Source organism: Pseudorca crassidens, chromosome 12 (assembly GCF_039906515.1).
Source record: "Pseudorca crassidens isolate mPseCra1 chromosome 12, mPseCra1.hap1, whole genome shotgun sequence".
NCBI classification, from domain to species: domain Eukaryota; kingdom Metazoa; phylum Chordata; class Mammalia; order Artiodactyla; family Delphinidae; genus Pseudorca; species Pseudorca crassidens.
In genome coordinates this window covers 20,068,827-20,086,682 of record NC_090307.1, presented here as the reverse complement: position 1 = coordinate 20,086,682, position 17,856 = coordinate 20,068,827, and the positions used below count along the sequence as shown (strand labels likewise).

Sequence of the window (17,856 nt, the reverse complement as noted above, 5' to 3'; positions counted from 1 at the left end):
TAATTTCATGTATTAAGGGGGAAGAGAAGGAAAAAGCATAAGTAAATATATAGGGTTTGTTTTTCTGTAAAAACTCAGGGCTCCAAAACCCTAGTCAGAGTTTCTTTTACAGAATATACACATTTTTATTTTATTTTATTTTTGTTTGTTTGTTTGTTTGTTTTTTTGCGATACGCGGGCCTCTCACTGTTGTGGCCTCTCCCGTTGTGGAGCACAGGCTCTGGATGCGCAGGCTCAGCGGCCATGGCTCACGGGCCCAGCCGCTCCGCGGCCTGTGGGATCTTCCCGGACCGGGGCACGAACCCGTGTCCCCTGCATCGGCAGGCGGATTCTCAATCACTGCGCCACCAGGGAAGCCCCCTCACATTTTTAAATTCTAGGGATTTGCAATCATTTTGGGCAAGTTTTAGGTGTGAATGGGGAGGGAGTCATTGACTTACTTCCCGATTGGTTGTCCTTTCCCTTCCGTATCCAGCTAATGCACTTTCTCATCTCTGGAAAGAGCACTGGACTGGCAGTCAGGACACTGAATCCCAAACCTTGGTCTTGGGTGAGCCATTTTACCCTGAAATATGTGAAACCGAGGGTCTTGGTGTACATGGGAGTTCCCACTTGTTGGGATTGAGGATGGGGAGTCAGCTGTGGGGAAATGCATAGAGCGAAGAGCACTGGACTTGCTCTGAGGACCGAAACTCAAAGTTCGGCTTTTAATACTTACTAGCTTTCATGACTTTTGGCAAATTATTTAATTTTTCTCAACCCCAGTTTCCTAAACTGGAAAATGATCCTTATTTTGTGTGTGTGTGAGGATGAAATGAAATGCTGTATGCTGGAGTACTTTGTAAATTATGAAGTACGATACAAATTTAAGGCCTTATTAGCAGTCAATCAACATAGGTTTTTGAGAGCCTGAAATATGTTGCTTGGCTCTAGAGGAGAGATGAGAGGAGCCTCAAACGACTTCAGGTCTCAGTGAACTTTTCGTTCAGTTGAGGACAGGAAACAATCAGAGGACACTTAGCAAAGGAAAACTTTTAAAGAAGTTTTATTGGGGCAGGATGAGAAAATAGCTGGGGCATATTATTAAAAAATTATGACATTAAAGTAAATAAAGGCTAAATTATTTGCCAAGCCTTCTAAAATTTGCCAAAACAAACCCAGATGATCTTTCATTTTTAAAAAATTTAATTTTTTTCCTGGAGCTTTACATATCATAGCAGCAAACAATTCCCATCCTAGTCAGAAAATGCAGAAAGCTTCTCTGGGTGAGAATCTCCATGCCTGTTAAATCCCAGATCAGTAAAGATTCTTACCTTTTTGATTTCTTGAAAGTGGCTTGCCTGCCAGCAGTGTGTATTTCTGAAAGAAATGATAGTAAGTTCGGGTGTCCCCATGCTTTACATAAATTAGTCTGTTTAATCCTCACAACAGTCTTATGAGTTAGGCACCACCATTACCACCAGTACCCCTGCTTTATAGAGAGGAAACTGAGGCACAGAGGAATTTACAAGCAGTTGAGCCTGAACGTGAACCTGGGCAGCCTGATTCCAGGACCAGTATTCTATGCATTAACCAGTATTCCATGTTGCTGCCGAAACACAGCATCATCTCTGATCTTAACTTTTGCTAACAATGAAATTTATATTCTGTAGAGTGTAGAATACCCAAAGTTCTCAAAGGCAGTTTTTTTTGAAACATTGTTTTATTTCATTTAAAGTGAGAATATCTATGACAATCTGTTTGTTCATTGTTGGCGCCATCAGTGAAGACAATATCCCAGGAAGATTAGTACTTTCCTTTGTGCTAAGGATTCTCTAGAGTGATGATACTGAGATCGTGAGTCCTAAACTCACATATAAGTGACAGTTAGAAGAGAAAAAATTAAACAAAGAAAAAAATGGAAACAACAGAATGAGATCTTGAAAAGACAGAGTAGAAAAACAACATATGTCAGATTTATTTTAACACAACTCACTTGAATTCAATGCATATTGTGAACAGTTTTGACTGAGATATTTGAATTCCCAGAGAATTTTTTCTTTCTATTAGTACATCCTTTAATTTTAGGTTATGTATTTGCATATCCAGATACTTATCCTTAGGGCAAAAGTAATTACCTATGTCCTTAAAAAATAAATTATTTGTATGGTAAACATGTTGAATAAAAAATATTAGGTCTCCAGGCAGAGGATTCTATTCACGCATAATTCCTATTTATTATCAAACACATATGTAATTATAAATCTTTTTGAAAAAATATGGAGAGCTGTAGTAAAGCTATTATATGAGCAACAATAAAAAATTTTACAATTGTGATGGAAAATTGGTTTGGGTGTTTTACCTCTACATTAAGCCCTACATACCTTCAAACATTTAGGGCGCTTCTGAGGAATGAGGAAGAAATTGGTGAACTCCTAATGGTAATTGTATTAAATTGCCAACACCTATTTGATTGTAATACTGAAAAAATAAACATGATACTAGGTAGCAAGTTTAAATGGAGAAACTGAAGCTTACATAAGGAGAAGGAGACAGATGTTCAGAAAATTTGAGAAATCGGGCAGTAAAAATTCCCAGTGTGTAATTTCTTCCCAAAGACACACATTAAAAAAACAGTTTTATCCCCTTACCTTTCTCCTCCTTTCCTTCCCTCCCTTTTTTCTTCTCTCTCTTCCTTTCATTCTTTCTCGCATATTTATTGGGTGTTTACTGTATTCCAGTCATTGTTGCCACTCAGAGTGCAACAAGACAGATGTGATCAAGACAGATGAGGTTCCTGCCCTCCTGGGGCTTACGTTCTAATCAGTATCTCTCCCATGCTGTTTCCATTTTCTTCACTATCACTGCCATCCCTCATTAATAAATGTGAGCTATTGTAGCTAGACTTCTAACTGGTTACCTGGTTTCAACTTTCTCTCCTTACTCTGCTTAGCATACTGCAACCAAATAAATCTTTGCAGTATGTTGCTTGGTTGAATTCGCCACAGAGTGAGGACCAGAAAACTACCATATGGTTAAATGAAACTTTCAGGTAAAGATTTAGCACAGTAAGTCCCCATTAAATATTGGTCCATGCTGTTATTCTAGAGCCTCCATTGGCTTCTCCCTCTCCAGGAGGGAGAGGTTAGCCTCTCATCCATCATTTGCATGCCTCCAAGATTTTGTTTAGGGCTTGAATATAACGTATTAGGCAGTTCTGTTTGGTTTACAGTTTGTGGGATAGTGAGGGTCAGGTTGGGTTTATGATACACACATAAAAGTGATTCAGTCCCCAAAGTGATGACCATTCAGGGGTAACAGTAGAGAGAGAGTGTTTGTCTAGAGTACCTTTCAGTATTTCAAATTCTACCCTGTCAGCCTATGCTCAGCCCCTGTAACAATGTAGGATATTGTTATTTTTACTAAATTATACTGATAACTTCTACATGTCTAAAACAGAACTCATGGTTTCCCCTCCCTATTGCTCCCCCTCCCCCGCCCCATTGGTAAATGGTACTGCCAAGGCACCCGCTTGCTTAGTCAAGAGATCCTGGAATCATCCCTGATTTCTTTCTTCCTCTATTACCCCACACTGAGTTCCTGAATAAAGCCTGGGGGCTCTAATTTCAAAATGTATCCCCACCCCAACCCTATCTCCTCTACTCTCTGGTCCAGAGCATCAACTTCTCCTCCCTAGGTTCCCCCAAGAGCCTTCTTCCTTGGTGTTTTGCCTCTCTTGCCATCTACAGTCTGTTCCCACACGGCAGCCAGAGTGATTCTTCTGAAACATGAAATTACATTAAGAACCTAAGTCCTTTGCTCCTCCAGCGACTTCTCATCTCCTTTAGAATCAAGGCAGATACCTTGCAGAGGCCCTCCCTGACCTGGCTCCTGGCCTGTCTTTAGTCTCGTTTTCTACCCCTGTCACCTCTTGCTCACAGCTCTCCCGCTTCACTGGCCGCCTTGCTGCTCCTCTGACTGACTGTCTCCTAAGCAGCTTAACCTCCTGAAGCTCCTTCTGTTTCCATTGTACAAAGGAGATATTTGCGTAGTTGAGATTTTTTTGTCTCATGTTGCTTGGGAAGATTACAATGGATTAGGCTTGTAGAGTGTTGTGCCTTGTGCCTAGCATACAGCAATTCATTAATAAATGTTTACTATTGTTTCTCTTTTAATACTACTCTCAGTTTTCCAGATGTCCTAGATGTCTCACTGGCAAATCAAAATTCGATATTTCCAACCTGAACTCATAAACGCTTCCCAACAAACCAACTCTTTTTTCTGGCACTTCTGTTCAGGTGTCAGGACATCACCGTTTTTCAGGATCCCTGTCCTGACACCTGTGCCCTGACTCTTGCTTAGATATCACCTCTAATTAGTCACCAAGTTCTGTTGTTTCTAAAAATTTCCATCGATCTCCCTCTTTGCTTAATGCCAGCAAACTAAACTCTCATAGTAACTTCCTAACTGACCATCCTGCTTCTGGTTTCTCCTTTCTAAAGGATCCCGTTTTCCACTCTCAGACTCCTGCAGTCCAGCTCGGCCCTGGTCATGCCACTCCTGGACTCAGAAGTCTTTAAAATCTTCCCGTCACCTACAGAAGAAAGGCTCTGTGACCTGGCCTGTTATTTAAGGCCTCTGTATTTGTCAGTATTTTCCAGAGAAACAGAACCAATACCATATGTGTGTGTGTATATGATTATGACTATATATATTATATATATATATATATATATGATTTATTCTATAGAATTGACTTACATATTAATGGAAGTTGGCAAGTCTAAAACCTGCAGGGTGGGCCAGCAGGCTGCCATTGCTGCAATTCCAGTGGGAAGACTGGCAGTCTGGAGACCCAGGAGAGCAGATGTTCCAGTTTGAATGCATTCTGCTGTAGAAGGCTGTAGGAAGAGCCGTCGTCGCTGATGAAGTCTGAAGGCAGTGTGCTGGAGAATTCTCTCTTGCTCAGAGGACGCTGGTCTTTTTGTCCTATTCTGATGGTTGGAGGAGACCCACTCACATTGTGGAGGGCAGTCTACTCGAAGTGCATGGATTTGAATGTTAATCTAATCCCAAGACAGCCAGAATAATGTTTGACCAAATATCTGGGCACCCTGTAGCCCAGATATTTGGTTAAGTTAAGTTGACGCATAAAGTTAAAAGCTAATATCTTAACCAGCCTCCTTTGTGTAGGCCAGTACTTGCTGTTTACTGATGACTCTTATTTAGCTCATTTTGGAGTTTAAATCAGCAACCTGCTGTGCTTCTTGGTTTTTGTTTTTTTTTTTTAGAGTTGTTTATTCATTTATTTATGGCTGCGTTGGGTCTTCGTTGCTGTGCGCGGGCTTTCTCTAGTTGCAACGAGCGGGGGCTGCTCTTCTTTGAGGTGCGCGGGCTTCTCATTGCTGTGGCTTCTTTTGTTGCAGAGCACGGGCTCTAGGCGTGCGGGCTTCAGTAGTTGTGGCTCCCAGGCTCAGTAGTTGTGGCTCAGGGGCTCTACAGCACAGGCTCAGTAGTTGTGGTGCATGGGCTTAGTTGCTCCGCAGCATGTGGGATCTTCTCCTACCAGGACTCAAACCCGTGTTCCCTGCATTGGCAGGCGGATTCTTAACCACTGTGTTACCAGGGAAACCCTGTGCTTCTTGGTTTTTAAAAAAATAAGTAAAAAAAAAAAAATGTTAAATTTAATTAAAACAATTTATTGTGCATAGAGGGATTTAGAACAATTGTTGGCCTTGTTCTTTTCATTTCAGTTCCTAGGCAGCAAAGGCTGCTGGGTATGAACTGTCCATAGTCACCAGGAAGCCCTCTGAAACCCCCAAACCCAATAGCAATCCAGCAAAAAAAACAAAAACAAAAGCAAAAATCTATCATTTATTGAACTGAACATGAACTGCCTACTAAGGTTACACCAAATAGGCCTGAATGATAGTTTTTAGTCTTCCCATTTTGCAGCTGACAAGACTAAGGCTCAGGGAGACTGAGAGGGTTTAGGTAACTTTCCTGAAGACACACTATAAATGGATAAATTGGGATTCATCCTAGGAAATTAAAAAAACAAAATACACACCTAGATTTATTCCTACTAGTGAAAGATTTTAAGAAGTGGGGCCTGGAGGGCTGCCCTTTTTTTTTTTTTTTTTGCGGTACGCGGGCCTCTCACTGTTGTGGCCTCTCCCGTTGTGGAGCACAGGCTCCAGATGCGCAGGCTCAGCGGCCATGGCTCACGGGCCCAGCCGCTCCATGGCATGTGGGATCTTCCCGGACCGGGGCACGAACCCGTGTCCCCTGCATCGGCAGGTGGACTCTCAACCACTGCGCCACCAGGGAAGCCCGGTCTGCATTTTTAATGAACTCACCAGGAGATCCTGGTATGTGGACCACTCTTTGAGAAACACTGACCAATGGGAATGAGCTTGTGAACATGAAGAAATGAGCTCACGGACATGGCACTGCTGTGGGATGGTGTTCAGTTCTCTCAAACCAGCCATTTGATATTTCAGATAAATTGAAAGCAATACAGTAGAATTCAGTGGGACTCACAGAAGAGGAGCTCAGTGCAACGTGAGGAGCATACTTCTCCAGCGGACAGATAATGGAATAGCTTACAGTAGAGAGGCCCTGAGCTGAAGACCAGTTGAGGAGTGGAATTAACTGGGTTACCTAGACATGTTAGGATTCCGTGTTCCTGAAAAGAGAGAAGCCAGTGTCAGCTCAGACTCCACCTAGAAGAGATCTGGGGGGGACTGTTTCCTTGGTCTCCAAAATACAACACATATGGGGAGGATTCATTGTTTTCCATTTAAAGAGAAAATGGCCCACCTTGGTTCTGAATAAGCAGTGGGAGGTATTTGAGTGTGATTTCTGGAGAATGTAAACTGTTCCCCAAATCACTTACAGATAATGACTCCAAATGAGCTTTGAGCAAATTCATGAAAAGCTAAGTGTTTTTTGTCTGTTGTAATAAGCGTCCTAATACAAGATCAAAACATGCAAGTTCAGAATTGAGCCACACAGCAGGAAAACATTTACAGAACCCAGAAAAGGAGGAGTCCAGAGTCCCAACAGCAAAGATGTTGTCTTGGTTCTCACCAGAAACTAGACCCTCTGAATCACATTCATAATATATGTAAATATAGCATAAGTTAACTGCTTCGTAAATGTATATATTTAATATTCTAGGATAGTATATTTTCCATTTATTTCTATATAATCCATTTGTGGTCTTCAAAAACTCTGAGTTTGAGTTCCTTCAAGTATTGTAATGGATTACCAATTATGTCTAAAAATAAAAATGTTATAATACAAAAAATATAAAAGTGAAAATGCCTTATTAGTAATTGCTTCATTTCATTTAAAAAAGCACAAAGAAATAAAGAATCACAGAAAGTAGGTTTTGCTTATCTTAAATACTGAAAACAAAACCGAAGGGGAGTATAAAGTACAAAGGCAAATTTCTGAGTTTACCTACAGCAACGATATAAACTGCATCCTAAGTAATCATATTTCCCATTTTAAAAACAGTATATATTTTCAAGTTCTAAAGTGAATGTTACCTATTTAAAGTTACAAAATAGACATCAGCTTATTTAAAACCAAAGCAGGATGACAGATTCTACCCATGAGAATTTTTAGCAATACTACCGAATTCTAACATTAGTTTTTGCATATCAGGGATTTTTTTGGCAACAAAGAGCACAATGAAGCAGGAACATATTAAGGAATTCATCTACAAACTGACTGTAGTCTTGCAAATGTCAAAGGCTTACCTAAGGTGTTTGATATTTCACAGAGCTGGTGAAAGGATTAGCTTTCTTCCTTTCTCTCGGTTCTTTCATTCTATTCCTGCACTAGGACAGCTCCTCAGAAATCAGACCTTGCCAGGCTGTATCATCTTTTATTTGTCTCAGTTTCCAGAAATGCTGTTCCTGCATTCATAAGTAGTTAATGCTATATCGTCTTTTTTTCTTTTTTTTAAATAGAAGGCAGATTAAAAAATACTCATTTGGGGCTTCCCTGGTGGTGCAGTGGTTGAGAGTCCGCCTGCCGATGCAGGGGACACGGGTTCGTGCCCCGGTCTGGGAAAATCCCACATGGTGCGGAGCGGCTGGGCCCGTGAGCCATGGCCGCTGAGCCTGCGCATCCGGAGCCTGTGCTCCGCAACGGGAGAGGCCATAACAGTGAGAGGCCCGCGTACCGCAAAAAAAAAAAAAAAAAAAAAAAAAATACTCGTTTGAAGAATGACTCAATTAAAAAACTAGTCAAAGATATTTTATTCCATAAGCCTATTAGAAAGATTGAAATAATGTTTGTTCTTCTTAAAAGGAAATAGATGTATTCTGCCAAGGCCAGGGCCTAGCACAGAGTGGATACTCACTAAATGGTAGTAATTTAAAAAAATCTCTTTCAAGAGTTACTGTTAGAAAAATATTTGACTCTTCTGAGGAACTTGTTTGCTTTTTAATGGAATGAATGATGAGAATTATATTCTCACTTGTTTACCTATTTTCTATAACTGATAGAAACTCGAAACTAAATTTAGTGCTTAACTTCCATAATCATCGTATTCTAGATACTTAACGCATCTATTTCGAGTCATTTTACAATTGTAAAAAATTAGCTATCTTATTTTATTTGGACTTTAACATTCTGATCACCTTCAAGTGGTTTTTAGAAGGAGATGAGAATAATGAAAACAAAACAGTAACAAGAAAGAATGCTGCAAGCCTCCAACTCCTAAGATTTTTCATAGACATTAGGATGCATCCAAACAAAATGATTTTATTTTTATGACATAAATTATGTCAATTTATGTTATGTATTATTTATGTTTTTATTGTAGTGTCGAGTGTTTAAAATATTTCAAATATCACAGGAAAAATAGCCTGGATGACTGATTCATGCCGCACTTAAAAAATAAAATAAAACAAAAACCAGTGTTTTATAAAATTTAGAACTTTTCTGTTTTCTAAAGAGAAGTCTGAGAGAAGCAAAACATTAACTTATGCTGTGTTTTAACACTTTAAAGCATCGTGGTGTATACATGGTTATATGGACAGAATCCCACAGACTCATGATCTGATCCACTTGCTGCTGCTTCCTCCTGGGTGATCTTTGCAGAGTTAATCACCCCTCTGTGTCTGTTTCCCTATCTGTAAAATTAAAAAAAAACAATTCTTACTATTCATAGTTGTAAGGATTTATGACAGTTTATGCAGCTTGCCTGAGACAAAGCCTGGTACCCATTAAGTATTCCATAATTGGTAGCTGTTGAATTAGTAACAAAACCAACACTATATGCTCTGCTTGCCTAGAAGGGTGCTGAACATGAATCCTCAAAGGACCTTTGGTAAGTTGCATTGAGAAAAAGAGTAATACTGACAGCAAAACAAGCTGGCTCTTCCTTCTAGGATGCTTCTGGCTTGACTGACTTTCTCTCTGATTGATGAAGCTGGATGTAAAGATGGGGACTTGAGTCTATTTTTAATAGCAAGAGTTATTAAATATTGTTTTTCACTTATATCAAATATCAAAAGTAACAACACTAAGAAAATAACATTGTGTTGTTGACATAGTTATACTTCTTTTTTTCATAAGGAAGAGAGAAAAATATCTTAATCACTTATAATAATCATGTTGAACATGTTTTTCAGGCCGTGGGGCTTTTTCCTGTAACACCCTGGAATAATTATTTACTTTTGTCCAAAGTCTGTTTTTGATTGTGTACAATTTCTTTTGATTATCTTAGAGGTGCGCTAAGATTCCAGAAGGCTGAATTTTGCCTGTAACATAAAGCACCAGTTGAATCTGGAAATTGTGCCTGTTGGAAAATAGATGCTGACTCACATGGTGGACTATAGCATGACTACATGTAGTAGTAGTAGTCACGTAGTCACGTACATGCAGTCACGTACATGCCCTTCCATCTGTTAGAGTTCCGGCTGTCATAATTGTAATTTTTTTGCTCTGGAAGAAACTGATAATACGATTCTCTGTTTGTCAGAGCTGTAGAATTCCACTAATGTAACAATTTGGCTTTGGTATTCAACATTTTTGCAGCTTTTTGTATTGGTAAAACTGAACTAAGCAGAGAATCATGAATTAAGTGTGTACCAATTTTGACCCTTTAACTTTGTTTTCTCTAGGAAAATATAAAAACAAACAAAAAACTTTACCTGCCAATTGGTAAACTTTATAGTGTAGCTGTGAAGTTTAGAAGCACACCATGTTTGCCTCTATCAAGACACGCAGTAATTACTGCATTGGGGAAAAAGTTCCTGCTTTTCTGCTGGGGGAAAGTTGCTGCTGCTGGGGGAAGGTTGGGGGAAAGTTCCCTGGAGTTGTTTAAGGGACTGGTGGGATGATGTCTGCCAAAACTGTACTGGAATATGTGGCTGTGTGCAGTGGGATGCATGCTCCTCAGATGTGAAGCTCATGGTTATTTCTTCCAGGGTAGGCAAAAGGCACAGTTTTATTTAAAATAAACAGCAAAGGTACAAATCATCTGAGGCAACACATTATAGATGTGTATGTGTACCTGTATGCAGGGATTGATGGAAATCCTGCATTTAATATACAACATTCATTGCTGTTTTGCATACTGTAGTGAGATATGCATTGCTAATGAGGGGCAATGCTTTGAACTTTCATGTATGCATTGAGCACCCCATGTACTTCAATGCAATGTCACCAAATAAGTATACATTTGCCTGTGTTTTCAAAATAAATGGTCAAATAAATATATAGCTCTCTAATCCCTGCGTAGCACAGTGACTAGGGTGACCAACCATCCTTGTTTGCCTGGGCCTGAGTTTCTCAAGATCAGGACTTCCAGTTTTAAAATCAGGAAAGTTCCAGGAAAAGTTGGACCAGTCGGTCACCTTAATGGTGACATACCAAGATGTGAAAAAGTTGGTCAATATGTTCTACCTCCAATACTAATATAGGAAGTGTGAAATCAACTGAACGTTAAATTCTATTGTTAATTTACACAAAAGGGCAGTAGCTACGCTGTCTGCCATAAGACCTGTGGTTGCTCTAGGTCTCAGGACTATTTTCATCATTATCCCCTGCCTGGTATTTATAATACACATGATAACTACTGACCAAGATTTTGTGGACTGACTCAGCTAGCCACATCACGTCCCAGCATGGAGCCAGAGAGGTGCAATGTATCTAAATAAAAGCAGAATTAATTAATACTGCAAGGATTTGCAAAGCTTTTCCTCAAACTTGGACATTTTTAGGAAATATTAAACTAGAAGGGCTGGAAGAAAGGGAAGTATAACTCACCGTAAAGAATCTTTCCGGCTTGCTGTTTCTCATGCAGCTGTCTTAATGAGATTGAGAGGAACAAGGAAAAGAGCAAGGGCTCTGGAGTCAGGCAGGACTGGGAAGGAATCCTACCTCCAGGACACCTTGGCTGTGTAATCTTGATCAAGTTACTTAACCTCTGTAGTCTCATCTCTGAAGTGAGAAATGCATAGTCTAAATCATTTTCCTTTGTCATAAGCTTTCAGAGAATTATATTTCTTTTCATTAGAGCACTGAGCTTAATGGTGATTATTTGCTGTGTCGATCTCCCTGTGAGTTCTACGAGAGGAGTGGCCATCTCTCTTTTTATTTTAACTGCATTGTCATGGTGGGCATTCAGTCATTTTTTGTTGAATGGAAGAATGAAGAATTTTTGTGAGGATTACATGAAATAACTTACATGTAGGGTTCCTGGAACCTTCTTTGCTTCTTGTCTGCCCATTCAAACCCACTGAAATTACAGTCTTGCTTTTGTATTTGTAGAAAAAGGTTTAGTTAATAGATATTTTGTAAATATGTAGAAAAACTGAAAATCCAAAGATCAGATGGTATATCTGCATGTTCATCCAATCTGCATATTTGGTCCAAATGCCAATTCCTGTCCAGTTATTTGGGGTAATGTCCATGCACGTTTAGGTTATGGCTAAGGACTGTGACCACAGAGAACTGGAGTTTATTTTGTTGTGATTAGTGGTCCCTATTTCTGTAGTGAGGGTACACTGATAACCAACAATTTAGATGGATTGCATACCTTTTCAAATATCTTTTTATGCCAATTTTGAGCCCAGGTATTGCATTCCAGGTAAGAATTGTGTCTGAGCAGACAGTGAAGAGTGAGTACTAGCAGGAAGTTTATTTTCTTTTATCCAATCAATATTTCAGCTGTATGTGATTTTCTGTCCAAATTATGTAGTTGATTGCTTCAATTTTTTACTTCCTTCTGCATGTCTAGACACATCATTAGAACTGACAAAGAGAATTTAAGTGGCATGCCAGTCTCTGTAGCACAGGGCCTTATGAGAAGGATAATCCTTGGAACTACTCCTTTCCAAAACAATTCATGTAAAACAGGCCATATCATTTATTTGTAGAAGGAACACTATTCAGCTTATCAATAAGTTAATATGGGGTAGATAGAACAAATTCAGTTGTATCATATTTTTATAGTGGGCTTATTCCACTATAAAATTCCAATACCCTTTCAGGGAATCCTTTAATTTTGTGTGTGTGTTTTGAAGAGTTATCTAGATATAACAATTCAGAAATTTTAATGGTTGTTCTATGATTTGATCCCTAAAAATCAACAATGGATGGTGTACCCTCACCATTTTTGTTCAGAATAGTCTTGTTATTGCCATTTTCTTACCTCACCACATACTCTGCTCTTCCTGTACTCTCAATCATACTTTCTTAAAGATTGGAAGTAAGGATGAAATTAAAAACATACAAACAAAATAAATAAAAAACATTGTGAATAATTATTTTATGCATAAACCTAATAAGAATACAAAATATAGGTTGTTGCCTACACAAAAATCCTTGGGGTTTGCCACAAATGCCATTTTAGTTTCTACGTAGTTGATGCTGATGGGGAGGGGAACATCTCTTCTACGCATCTTGGGTTCTCTAGCTGTGGCCTTGTAAATTAGACTGGCCAAAGGCAGATTAACAAGGGAAAAACAAACAGATGGTTATTAACGTGTGCACCATGCATGTATCACATGGGAGTACCAGAGATGAGTAACTCAAAGGTTTTGTTAGCATTTTAGCAGAGGAACAAAACATTTTTAGAGATATGACAAGGAAAAGGAAAAGGACCTTGAGTCTCTAGGGATAGCAAATAGTGGAAAGGCAAATATATGAGAAACTAATGGAAGACAAGGACTAGCTAGTAAAATCTGTTATATAGATTCCTCTGGTGCCATCTCTAGGTGATAAGGATCTAAATATGTCTCTTGTGATTAACTTTTGTCCTTCCTGGTAGAGAGAGGGAGGAGGGACACCTTTGTACATTTATGTTCTGTTTTAGGCAAACAGGAGGGCAGAAAGCTTTTCTTGTATCTGCTTTTTCTCAATTGCCTTCCGCTCAAAAATAATCCTTATGCCAAAGTGACACACAGTTGGCCTATCCACGGGTTCCAGATCCAGGGTTTCGACTAACCCCGGAACCTGCAGATATGGAGGGCAGAGTGTGCAATGCTGTTTTACATAAAGGACTTGAGCGTCTGTGGATTTTGAGGGGCATCCTGGAACTAATTCCCTCCCAATACCGAGGGACGACTGTATTTTGGGATGATATGTTTTGCTACCCTACAATGCCATTGGCCTTTTCTTATGCTGCTTGTGTGTGTGTGTGTGTGTGTGTGTGTGTGTGTGTGTGTGTGTGTGTGTGTTGCTTTCTTTTTAAGCTATAAGATGAAACTGATAGAATTAAGGACATATGTGATAGTAATCTCTATATAGCACTCATCGGCATATGCAGGGTTCAAATTAGATACATTTACTTTGTAGAGATCAATTACATGATATAATGTGACAAACTCTAAGTGACTTTTTAAAATAGAAAAGGATACCAAGGTCACCTTTTTTACTCACTTTATCAGTTCATTCTCATAGTTTAGGACTAAATTTAACAATACTGTTAGGCAAATAAAATTTTTAGAATAAAAATTTGGGAACATTGCACTCTCCCAAGTCCAAAATTTTATAAACTACATGGGAGGGACACATTACAACATGTTTGCCCAGTGTTTTACAACAGAATTTATTCTCTCATTCAGAAACATTTACTGAGTGCCTCCTATTTCCCAGGTGCTAGTGCTGTGCTGCCAGTTTTAGGAAATAGGAAGCAAACAAGACATTGTTCCAGCCCCAGGGGAGCTTACCAAGTGTCAGACAAATCGATGGGTCATTTTTACATTGTGTGATGAGTGCTTTGATAAAGACAAGTGCCGTGTTGCCCTTCCATTCATTCCCCTTAGAGGTAGGTTCTCTGTCAAAGTGATAACTAATGAGGCTGCTGAGTTCATCAGTGATCTGTGAGGTTAATCATGGAGTGGGCTAAGTGGGATCATGCATGCGTGTAAGGAGGTAGGTTGGGAGACCACAGCCTTTTTTTTCTTTTTTTTTTTGCGGTACGCGGGCCTCTCACTGTTGTGGCCTCTCCCGTTGCGGAGCACAGGCTCCGGACGCGCAGGCTCAGCGGCCATGGCTCACGGGCCCAGCCGTTCCCGGACCAGGGCACGAACCCGTGTCCCCTGCATCGGCAGGCGGACTCTCAACCACTGCGCCACCAGGGAAGCCCGACCACAGCCTTCTTAATGTGAAATCGTTTGAAAGGACACTTCTCTGACTTCTAGGAAGTACTTACAGCTATGATAGAGATGAGTTATCATGGTAGACTTTCTAAAAAATCAAAAACAGATTTCTGGGTCTCTTTCAGGGTCTGCTAGTATTCCTTGCACACTCTGTCTCACTTACACAGGACGTTTTCCTGCACACAGAAAGTCAGTTGTATTTTACCACTTAACAAGATTTATATAAAAACAAAATAATGATTACTGCTTGCATTATTAGTTGCAACTAGTCGCAACCCCAAATATGTTAAGTCTTCCTGCAGTGGAGCCCATCTTCCCTTCATTGTTAATCAGTCTTTTTAAGCACGTGGTTGGCTTTATCACACTAGAGTTTCTAATTAACTCAGAAATCTGTACAGTTCTGTTGTCAAGTATGTCCTGTTTGGTTCAAAAAATTCAAATTTGTCAAATCTGGGTCATTTGATGAAATCAGGTGATTTTTCCTACTGTATAAAATCCCCTTATTAATGTTTTAGTAATGTCTCCAGATATGTATATTTAAACTAATTTAGGGAGAGAGAGAAAAATATTAGAAAATTGGATTGACAATGAAACTTGAAAGATTGAAATCTGAAGAAGAAAATAACTTCCTTTGCAACAAGCTGTAGACACTGTATGGACACTGTATGAAGAATAATGATTTCTTATTCTCTATCTTCTCCATGAGAAGAAATATATTAGTTCTGTAGGAGGTGAAATGTAAGTAAAAATTCCTGGAGAATAACATCCTCTAGAATGTTTAAATACAGTGGAACTGGTCAACATGGAAATTTCCATAATGTCCTTTTTGACTTTTCAGAGAAGGCTATTCTAGGCACTGTGGAATACGGTGGTGACTGAGGCGGTCAAGTCACTCTGGGTTCTTGTTTTGGGCAGGGGCACCTTTCTCTGGGGCCAGTGCAAGTGGCAGCAGATGCCTCCTCTGCACAGAAACAATGCCCTTCATTCCTTTATGTTCCGAAAATAATATAAAGGTCTGCCTGGGAGGTTTCTGTTCTATATATACCCTTTTACTCCTCCCCTATCAAATGTTTGGGTGATATTTTATGCAGACTCATGTTTAAACATTTATTTTTTCTGACTTCAAGTTTTTAAGTTCAAATGTTTACAATCTCTTATCAAGGGAAACCAGGCTGCTTACTCTTGTCAGTGTCACACAGGGATGTGGGCAGCCTTTTGGGTACGAGTCATCCACAATAGCCAGAAAGATGGAGGCAAAAGACAAAACCATATCTGAAGAAGACATCCAGGTTCGAAACTAGATTTGCCAAATTGGTTGTCAGTGATGAGTGGGATGGTGGAGGGGGCAAATGTGGCGAATTTTCTAGAGTTCTGTAACTAGAAGAAAAAGCATAAAGCAGAAATGAGATGACAGAGGTCAAGACATTGGTCGTAAGTAGGGATGGGTGTTGACTGCATGATGTATGTGTGTGTCATTTGGGTCAGATGGCACAGGGTTTAGTTTGGAATTAACATATACACACTACTGTATATAAAATAGGTAAACAAGGACCTACTGTATAGCACAGGGAACTATATTCAATATATTGTAATAACCTATAATGGAAAAGAATCTGAAAGAGAATATATATATCTGAATCACTTTGCTGTACACCTGAAACTAACACAACATTGTAAGTTAACTATACTTGAATAAAAAAAGATTAAAAAAATAAAATAAAAAAGGAAGGCACAGGGTTTAAGGGCCTGAGTAAGGGATTTAAAGCATGTGTTAAATTTTTTTTTAATTTATGCTTATATATATATAATTATTTTTAATTTATTTGTTTTATTTATTTATTTTTGGCTGCATTGGATCTTTGTTGCGGTGCGCGGGCTTCTCATTGCAGGCTCGGTAGTTGTGGCGCAGGGGCTTAGTTGCTCTGTGGCATGTGGGATCTTCCCGGACTAGGGATGGAACCCATGTCCCCTGCACTGGCAGGCGAGTTCTTAACCACTGTGCCACCAGGGAAGCCCTGTGTTAAATTTTATACTCACTGAGTAATTAAAGTTATTCATCCTTACCTAGAGATGAAGTCAGTGCCTTCTTTGTTTCTTACTTTTAAAAATTTGCCAGGCAGGATATGACTTCTCCTTTTCGAAAAGAAGGAATCCTCTCTTAAATATTCATTGCCACTTACCATAATAGAAGGAACAGACTGGAAATGAGAAAAAGAACAAGAAGAAAAGGGGAGATATAAATGACAAATATTTAATATATGTGCATTTATGAAATGTATTATAAAAATCTAAAATATGTATTATCACCCAGATAACTAAAGTGACTTAAATATCTTACATTTATATTGTTTGTGGGACTAACAAGACAGGAATTATGTCCCTACTTCTTTAATCTGGAGGAAGAACTTGAAAAAATCTAGGGCTTTTCAATATCTATAAAATTTTCAAATTTAAAAGTGATATATAAAAAAAGAGTTTCTTCCCCAATTGGGTTTTTTTTTTTTTTAGGGATTATTTTATTTTATTTTATTTTTTGGCCGTGCCACACGGCATGCAGGATCTTAGTTCCAGGGATCAAACCTGTGCCCCGTGCAGTGGAAGCACGGAGTCCTAACCACTGGCCTGCCAGGGAATTCCCCCCAATTAGTTTTGACTTCAGTTCAACAGAACGTGAATGGAATACTCACAATTTCACATGACACACCATCCTGGGTTTTGTTTTCTGCCCTGGTGCAAAAGAATAAGATGAAGTTGTAGAAGAATCTCAGCTCTTGCATCATGCAGTCATATTGTTTCTCCACAGACTTGTCAACATGAAAAAAGTCTATGTTATGGCTAACAGTTATGCTTGAACAATGTGTTAATACGGTCTTTCTCAGAATTGAGAAATACATGGAGCCTTTTTAATGGAAAAAATTCCAATCCTTTGAATGTTGAAAAAATATTTTTATTGTAATGTTACTTGAAATGTACAAATATACAAGGATGTATACAACATGGGGAAAATAGCCAGTATTTTGTAATGACTGTAAATGGAGTGAATCCTTTAAAAATTACATAAAAATGTATAAATATAACACTAATTATATACTCTTAGCTATTAAACAAATATAAGACCAAAATAAATTTACAAATTAAGTAAAAACAATACGTTAAAACCAACAAAATCCAAATTAATATGATTAATTTAATGTGGTGGATGATGTTGTATTACTGAAATTAAATTACCTCTTGTAACAGGAACTCT

General features: G+C 38.9%; 1 protein-coding gene across 4 annotated transcripts in view; it reads left to right on the top strand.

The window, feature by feature from the left end:
- Positions 1 to 17,856, top strand: part of LOC137204099 (dynactin-associated protein-like) — an 89,120-nt gene that overhangs the window by 11,531 nt on the left and 59,733 nt on the right. The window contains exon 1 of one of the 4 annotated variants that reach the window (XM_067701407.1): positions 9,222 to 9,328. The exons of 2 other annotated variants lie outside the window; for them this stretch is intronic. The gene's annotated coding sequence lies outside the window, so the exon portion shown is untranslated. Of the gene's footprint in view, positions 1 to 9,221; positions 9,329 to 15,779; positions 15,899 to 17,856 lie in introns of those variants that run through there. One more of the 4 variants, XM_067701408.1, reaches the window with a different exon arrangement.